Here is a 10,044-nt window from a genome sequence, read left to right as displayed (position 1 = left end):
ATACAATGTGATCACCGCCAGGACCTCACACATCATACAATGTGATCACCGCCAGGACCCCACACATCATACAATGTGATCAACACCAGGAAACCCACCCCCCATCATACAATGTGATCACCGCCAGGAAACCCACCCCCCATCATACAATGTGATCACCGCCAGGACCTCACATCATACAATGTGATCACCGCCAGGACCTCACACATCATACAATGTGATCACCGCCAGGACCTCACACATCATACAATGTGATCACCGCCAGGAAACCCACCCCCCATCATACAATGTGATCACCGCCAGGACCTCACATCATACAATGTGATCACCGCCAGGACCCCACACATCATACAATGTGATCACCGCCAGGACCTCACATCATACAATGTGATCACCGCCAGGACCCCACACATCATACAATGTGATCACCGCCAGGACCTCACATCATACAATGTGATCACCGCCAGGACCTCACATCATACAATGTGATCACCGCCAGGACCTCACACATCATACAATGTGATCACTGCCAGGACCTTACACATCATACAATGTGATCACCGCCAGGACCTCACATCATACAATGTGATCACCGCCAGGACCTCACACCATACAATGTGATCACCGCCAGGACCTCACACCATACAATGTGATCACTGTCAGGACCTCACACATCATACAATGTAATCACCGCCAGGACCTCACATCATACAATGTGATCACCGGCAGGAACTCACACATCATACAATGTGATCACTGCCAGGACCTCACATCATACAATGTGATCACCGCCAGGACCTCACACATCATACAATGTGATCACCGCCAGGACCTCACACATCATACAATGTGATCACCGCCAGGACCTCACACATCATACAATGTGATCACTGCCAGGAAACCCACCCCCTATCATACAATGTGATCACCGCCAGGACCTCACATCATACAATGTGATCACCGCCAGGACCTCACACATCATACAATGTGATCACTGCCAGGACCCCACACATCATACAATGTGATCAGAATGTGATATGATGTTTCTGCTGCTGTTTATCATCTTTATGTTTTCAGGAAGAAATACACTGCAGTTAATTGAATTCACATAAAACACAATAAAATATTCATATTTTTGGTAAAACAGAAAATATGAGATTTTGTTGAGTAATTCGATTCCAAACATCAAAATTGTGTATAAAGTGCAGGACCCAAAACTGCCCATAGGTGGCGCTTTAGAGCCTTCCACAGCTCACCAGTTGGGGGCTATCTGTGAACGAAGGATGATTTCCTCCTGACACCCGCCATGATGGGCGGGCAGGCAGTGTGGGTGCCAGTGCCCCCGAATCACTACAAAGCCAATTCTCATAAAGGGGAAATATTCCTACAGCATTAAAGAGGCTCTCCGCACCTTTATAATCCTTTTAGAATAAAAGGCAGATCTCAGATGTCAGTTGTGCTAGGGGGGGAGGGGCAGTATATAATGTGCAATAATATCTCGGATTCGGATGATCTCAGTATAGAAGGTGTGATAATATCTCGCATTCGGATGATCTCAGTATAGTACATGTGATAATATCTCAGATTCGGATGATTTCAGTATAGCACGTGTGATAATATCTCAGATTCGGATGATTTCAGTATAGAAGGTGTGATAATATCTCGGATTCGGATGATCTCAGTATAGAGTGTGTGATAATATCTCGGAGTCGGATGATCTCAGTATAGAGCTGTGTGATAATATCTCGGATTCGGATGATTTCAGTATAGAACGTGTGATAATATCTTGGATTCAGATGATTTCAGTATAGAAGGTGTGATAATATCTCGCATTTGGATGATTTCAGTATAGTAGTGTGATATCTCGGATTCGGATGATTTCAGTATAGAAGGTGTGATAATATCTCGGATTCGGATGATTTCAGTATAGAAGGTGTGATAATATCTCGGATTCGGATGATTTCAGTATAGAAGGTGTGATAATATCGCGGATTCGGATGATTTCAGTATAGTACGTGTGATAATATCTCAGAATTTGGATGATTTCAGTATAGAAGGTGTGATAATATCTTGGATTCGGATGATTTCAGTATAGAAGGTGTGATAATATCTCGCATTCGGATGATTTCAGTATAGCACGTGTGATAATATCTCAGATTCGGATGATTTCAGTATAGAAGGTGTGATAATATCGCGGATTCGGATGATTTCAGTATAGTACGTGTGATAATATCTCAGAATTTGGATGATTTCAGTATAGAAGGTGTGATAATATCTTGGATTCGGATGATTTCAGTATAGAAGGTGTGATAATATCTCGCATTCGGATGATTTTAGTATAGCACGTGTGATAATATCTCAGATTCGGATGATTTCAGTATAGAAGGTGTGATAATATCTCGGATTCAGATGATCTCAGTATAGAACGTGTGATAATATCTTGGATTCAGATGATTTCAGTATAGAAGGTGTGATAATATCTCGCATTTGGATGATTTCAGTATAGTAGTGTGATATCTCGGATTCGGATGATTTCAGTATAGAAGGTGTGATAATATCTCGGATTCGGATGATTTCAGTATAGAAGGTGTGATAATATCTCGGATTCGGATGATTTCAGTATAGAAGGTGTGATAATACCTCGCATTCACATGATTTCAGTATAGAAGGTGTGATAATATCTCGCATTCGGATGATTTCAGTATAGAAGGTGTGATAATATCTCACAATCGGATGATTTCAGTATAGAAGGTGTGATAATATCTTGCATTCGGATGATTTCAGTATAGAAGGTGTGATAATATCTCGCATTCACATGATTTCAGTATAGAAGGTGTGATAATATCTTGCATTCGGATGATTTCAGTATAGAAGGTGTGATAATATCTCGCATTCGGATGATCTCAGTATAGTACGTGTGATAATATCTCAGATTCGGATGATTTCAGTAATAGAAGGTGTGATAATATCTCGCATTCGGATGATCTCAGTATAGAAGGTGTGATAATATCTCGCATTCGGATGATCTCAGTATAGTACGTGTGATAATATCTCAGATTCGGATGATTTCAGTATAGCACGTGTGATAATATCTCAGATTCGGATGATTTCAGTATAGGTGTGATAATATCTCGGATTCGGATGATCTCAGTATAGAGCGTGTGATAATATCTCGGAGTCGGATGATCTCAGTATAGAGCTGTGTGATAATATCTCGGATTCGGATGATTTCAGTATAGAACGTGTGATAATATCTTGGATTCAGATGATTTCAGTATAGAAGGTGTGATAATATCTCGCATTTGGATGATTTCAGTATAGTAGTGTGATATCTCGGATTCGGATGATTTCAGTATAGAAGGTGTGATAATATCTCGGATTCGGATGATTTCAGTATAGAAGGTGTGATAATACCTCACATTCACATGATTTCAGTATAGAAGGTGTGATAATATCTCGCATTCGGATGATTTCAGTATAGAAGGTGTGATAATATCTCGCATTCGGATGATCTCAGTATAGTACGTGTGATAATATCTCAGATTCGGATGATTTCAGTAATAGAAGGTGTGATAATATCTCGCATTCGGATGATCTCAGTATAGAAGGTGTGATAATATCTCGCATTCGGATGATCTCAGTATAGTACGTGTGATAATATCTCAGATTCGGATGATTTCAGTATAGCACGTGTGATAATATCTCAGATTCGGATGATTTCAGTATAGGTGTGATAATATCTCGGATTCGGATGATCTCAGTATAGAGCGTGTGATAATATCTCGGAGTCGGATGATCTCAGTATAGAGCTGTGTGATAATATCTCGGATTCGGATGATTTCAGTATAGAACGTGTGATAATATCTTGGATTCAGATGATTTCAGTATAGAAGGTGTGATAATATCTCGCATTTGGATGATTTCAGTATAGTAGTGTGATATCTCGGATTCGGATGATTTCAGTATAGAAGGTGTGATAATATCTCGGATTCGGATGATTTCAGTATAGAAGGTGTGATAATACCTCACATTCACATGATTTCAGTATAGAAGGTGTGATAATATCTCGCATTCGGATGATTTCAGTATAGAAGGTGTGATAATATCTCACAATTGGATGATTTCAGTATAGAAGGTGTGATAATATCTCGCATTCGGATGATTTCAGTATAGAAGGTGTGATAATACCTCACATTCACATGATTTCAGTATAGAAGGTGTGATAATATCTCGCATTCGGATGATCTCAGTATAGTACGTGTGATAATATCTCAGATTCGGATGATTTCAGTATAGCACGTGTGATAATATCTCAGATTCAGATGATTTCAGTATAGAAGGTGTGATAATACCTCGGATTCGGATGATGTCAGTATAGAGCGTGTGATAATATCTCGGAGTCGGATGATCTCAGTATAGAGCTGTGTGATAATATCTCGGATTCGGATGATTTCAGTATAGAACGTGTGATAATATCTTGGATTCAGATGATTTCAGTATAGAAGGTGTGATAATATCTCGCATTTGGATGATTTCAGTATAGTAGTGTGATATCTCGGATTCGGATGATTTCAGTATAGAAGGTGTGATAATATCTCGCATTCGGATGATTTCAGTATAGCACATGTGATAATATCTCAGATTCGGATGATTTCAGTATAGAAGGTGTGATAATATCTCGGATTCGGATGATCTCAGTATAGAGCGTGTGATAATATCTCAGAGTCGGATGATCTCAGTATAGAGCGTGTGATAATATCTCGGAGTCGGATGATCTCTGTATAGAGCCGTGTGATAATATCTCGGATTCGGATGATTTCAGTATAGAACGTGTGATAATATCTTGGATTCAGATGATTTCAGTATAGAAGGTGTGATAATATCTCGCATTTGGATGATTTCAGTATAGTACGTGTGATATCTCGGATTCGGATGATTTCAGTATAGAAGGTGTGATAATATCTTGGATTCGGATGATTTCAGTATAGAAGGTGTGATAATATCTCGCATTCGGATGATTTCAGTATAGAAGGTGTGATAATACCTCGCATTCACATGATTTCAGTATAGAAGGTGTGATAATATCTTGCATTCGGATGATTTCAGTATAGAAGGTGTGATGATATCTCCCATTCACATGATTTCAGTATAGAAGGTGTGATGATATCTCCCATTCACATGATTTCAGTATAGAAGGTGTGATAATACCTCGCATTCACATGATTTCAGTATAGAAGGTGTGATAATATCTTGCATTCGGATGATTTCAGTATAGAAGGTGTGATGATATCTCCCATTCACATGATTTCAGTATAGAAGGTGTGATGATATCTCCCATTCACATGATTTCAGTATAGAAGGTGTGATAATACCTCGCATTCACATGATTTCAGTATAGAAGGTGTGATAATATCTTGCATTCACATGATTTCAGTATAGAAGGTGTGATAATATCTTGCATTCGGATGATTTCAGTATAGAAGGTGTGATAATATCTCACATTCGGATGATTTCAGTATAGAAGGTGTGATAATATCTCGCATTCGGATGATTTCAGTATAGAAGGTGTGATGATATCTCCCATTCACATGATTTCAGTATAGAAGGTGTGATAATATCTTGCATTCGGATGATTTCAGTATAGAAGGTGTGATAATATCTCGCATTCGGATGATTTCAGTATAGAAGGTGTGATAATATCTCGCATTTGGATGATTTCAGTATAGAAGGTGTGATAATATCTCGCATTCGGATGATTTCAGTATAGAAGGTGTGATAATACCTCGCATTCACATGATTTCAGTATAGAAGGTGTGATAATATCTCGCATTCGGATGATTTCAGTATAGAAGGTGTGATAATACCTCGCATTCACATGATTTCAGTATAGAAGGTGTGATAATATCTTGCATTCGGATGATTTCAGTATAGAAGGTGTGATAATTAGTGATGGACGAACTTCCGACGGGACGTTTCGCGAACGCGAAACGCGAACGGACACAAACGTTCGCGAAAACGACCGTTCGCCGCGGGCTCCATTGACTTCAATGGGAGGCGAATTTCGCAAACCTTTAGGTCGAATTTGCGGCCACGGGGTAATTATTAGGGGGTAGCACGTAGTCCCACCACCTGGACAATAGCATAATACATGTATGAGGTGAATTTGGGATCGATAACTACAAGCATTTTTTTTTTATTTGGGAAATTGTTCTGACAATTCAGGACTATGGAGCTAATGAAGGCAATGGAGGAGAGGGAAGGTCAGGGACCAGGGTAGGCAAACAAGAGGGTGCAGGAGATACAGAGCACTGACAGCAGCACCGTAATACAGAGCACTGACATCAGCACCGTGACATACAGCGCTGACAGCAGCTCCGTGACATACAGCGCTGACAGCAGCTCCGTGACATACAGCGCTGACAGCAGCTCCGTGACATACAGCGCTGACAGCAGCTCCGTGACATACAGCGCTGACAGCAGCTCCGTGACATACAGCGCTGACAGCAGCACCGTGACATACAGCGCTGACAGCAGCTCCGTGACATACAGCGCTGACAGCAGCTCCGTGACATACAGCGCTGACAGCAGCTCCGTGACATACAGCACTGACAGCAGCTCCGTGACATACAGCGCTGACAGCAGCTCCGTGACATACAGCGCTGACAGCAGCACCGTGACATACAGCGCTGACAGCAGCTCCGTGACATACAGCGCTGACAGCAGCTCCGTGACATACAGCGCTGACAGCAGCTCCGTGACATACAGCGCTGACAGCAGCTCCGTGACATACAGCGCTGACAGCAGCTCCGTGACATACAGCGCTGACAGCAGCTCCGTGACATACAGCGCTGACAGCAGCTCCGTGACATACAGCGCTGACAGCAGCTCCGTGACATACAGCGCTGACAGCAGCTCCGTGACATACAGCGCTGACAGCAGCTCCGTGACATACAGCGCTGACAGCAGCACCGTAAGCAGCCCCAGGAGGAAGTCAGCACAGCACAGGGATGGTGTGATCCCCTCATAATAAGAACCCCCAGGAGGAAGTCAGCACAGCACAGGGATGGTGGGAGCCCCTCATAATAAGAACACCCAGGAGGAAGTCAGCACAGCACAGGGATGGTGGGAACCCCTCATAATAAGCAGCCCCAGTAGAAATATGACACCGCTCAACCTCTTCAAAGAGGAGGGTAGGGGCATATAGTACGGTGTGCTTTTTTGGGTCAGGGAAGTGAGCCAAATGAATTAAGAAGGTCTGTGTGCTTGATTCCAAAAATTGTTTATAGACATATACATGGTCTACTGATCACATGTGTTGAATTCCTCCGAGATCCATGCCTCATTCATTTTTAGAAATGTGAGGTAGTTAACACTGTGGTGAGCTAGGCGAGTACGCTTATCGGTCACAATCCCCCCTGCTGCGCTGAACGTCCTTTCGGACAGGACACTGGATGAGGGGCAAGCCAACAGTTCGATTGCAAATTGGGCAAGCTCTGGCCAGAGGTCAAGCCTGCCCACCCAGTAGTCTAGGGGTTCATCACTCCTCAGAGCGTCCACATCGGCCGTTAACCCAATGTAGTCGGACACCTGACGGTCTAGGCGTTCCCTGATGCTGGATCCGGATGACACCTGTCGATGGGTCGGCTGAAAGAATGACCTCATATCCGAAGTCACCAACACATCTTCAAACCGGCCTCTTCTTGCAGGCGCTGTTGGATTGGTACCCGCAAATCCTTCTCTGGGAGTGGGAATTGCTCCTCTGCCAGCGCACGCAAAAGCAGAATGCAGCATTTCTCGAAGCAAGGCCTGGAAGTGCTGCATTCTGACAGCCCTCTGCGACGGCGGTAACATTTCCGCCATTTTGTGTTTGTACCGGGGGTCTAAGTACGTTGCCACCCAGTACTGGTCCTTGACCCTCATGCTTTTTATACGGGGGTCCCTATTAAAACACTGGAGCATGAAGGCCCCCATTTGCACTAAAGTGGAAGCGGTGTGGTGGCCTGGCTCCTGCTCATCATCCAGGATAATGTCGTCCTCTTCATTCTCCTCTCCCCATCCTCGCACAACAGGGATCCCAGAAAGGTTTAAAGCATGCTCTTCTTGCTCCTGCTCATCCGCCCCGGCACCATCCTCCTCTGACTCCTCATCAGACTCCTGTTGTTGACTTGTCTCAGATAGAGTAGCCCCCCCTGGGAATTCATCCAGCATTGCGACTTCCTCATCTTCCCGCTCCTGCTCCTCCACAGCCTGATCAATGACACGACGCAATGCACGCTCCAGAAAGAAGGCATAAGGTACCATGTCACTGATGGCGCCATGGCTGCGACTGACCAGTTTGGTGATCTCCTCAAATGGCCGCAGAAGTCTGCATGTGTCGCGCATGAGCAGCCACTGGCGCGGTGAAAAAAAACCCAGCTCCCCAGAACCGTTTCTTTCGCAGAGTTCATACAGGTAGACGTTAACTGCACGTTTCTGCTGGAGCAGCCTATCAAGCATATAGAAGGTTGAGTTCCATCGCGTCGGGCAATCGCAAATAAGACGTCTGACCGGCAGATGGTGTCGCCGCTGAATGTCAGCAAGGCGAGCCATGGCCGTGTAAGATCTTCTGAAATGGGCCGAGATTTTCCTTGCCTGCCGCAAGATGTCCTGGACCCCAGGGTATTTGACAAGGAATCGCTGCACGACCAAGTTTAAGACGTGTGCCATGCACGGCACGTGCGTGATTTTGCCCTGTTTCAATGCGCTAAGCAGATTGGCACCGTTGTCACACACCACTTTACCAACTGTCAAATTGAGCGGTGTTAGCCACTCATCTGCCTGTGAACGCAAAGCTGAAAGGAGTGCCGGGCCAGTGTGGCTCTTTGCTTCCAGGCACAACAGACGCAGCACGGCATGGCAACGTCTCACCTGGCATGTGGAATAGGTTCTGGGGAGCTTGGGCGGTGCAGTGGAAGAGACGCTAGCAGCGGAAAAGGAGGAGGCAGCTGAGGAGGAGAGGGAGGAGGATGGAGTAGGAGGAGGAGAAGAAGAGTCAGGCCTGCATGCAATCCGTGGCGGTAAAACCAAATCTACACGGGTGCCACGGGTTACATGCTTGACGGCCGTCAGAAGGTTCACCCAGTGGGCAGTAAAACTGATATACCTTCCCTGCCCGTGTTTGCTAGACCACGTGTCTGTGGTCAGATGTATCTTGGCACCGACACTGTGTGCCAGAGATACATTCACTTGCCGCTGAACATGGCCATATAGCTCTGGGATGCCCTTCTCTGAGAAATACTTCCTTCCTGGGACCTTCCATTGTGGTGTTCCAATGGCCACAAATTTGCGAAAGGCCTCCGAGTCCACCAGTTTATATGGCAGTAGTTGGCGGGCTATGAGTTCTGACAAGCCAGCCGCCAACCGTTGGGCAAGAGGGTTATCCGGCGTCATCATTTTTTTACGCTCAAACATTAGGCCCACGGAAGCCTGCCTTTTTGCAGAAAAATGTGAGCTTGGCGTGATGGAAGGTGGAGTGGAGGACAATTGTGAGGAGAGAGGAGAAGGAGAAGTAGAAGACGAGGCTGGACGGTGAGAGCCTGCAGTGTGGCTTTGTGTGTTCCGTTGCTCCCACTGGGCTCGGTGATGGCTGCTCATGTGCCTTCTTAAGGCGGTCGTCCCTAGGTGAGTATTGGGCTTACCGCGACTAACGCGTTGACTGCAAAGATTGCAGATGGCAACGCTATTGTCAGCAGCGGACACGTTAAAAAAAGCCCACACTGCGGAGCCATGTGCCGGTGTCCTGGGAGCGCCAGATGTGACCGTACATGGTCGATGACTCGCTCCTGATACATTTGCAGTCTGCTTTGTCCCTGCTGTGCAATGTAAGTCATTGCTGCTTCTCCTCCCTATCTGCTGGTCCATATCTCCCTCTGAACTCCCCTCCTCTTCCTCTCTTGTGGGCACCCACGTGACATCACTAGACACGTCATCATCAACGTCACCTTCCCCACCGCTATAAGTAGAGTAGGCAGCAACACCGGGGACCAACCTCCTCCTTGGGCTGAT

Source organism: Lithobates pipiens, unplaced genomic scaffold (genome assembly GCF_037356315.1).
Source record: "Lithobates pipiens isolate NorthernLeopardFrog02 unplaced genomic scaffold, aLitPip1_a1.2 Scaffold_10, whole genome shotgun sequence".
NCBI lineage: Eukaryota > Metazoa > Chordata > Amphibia > Anura > Ranidae > Lithobates > Lithobates pipiens.
The sequence above is the reverse complement of the archived record's forward strand: the minus strand, read 5'-3'. Positions refer to the sequence as shown.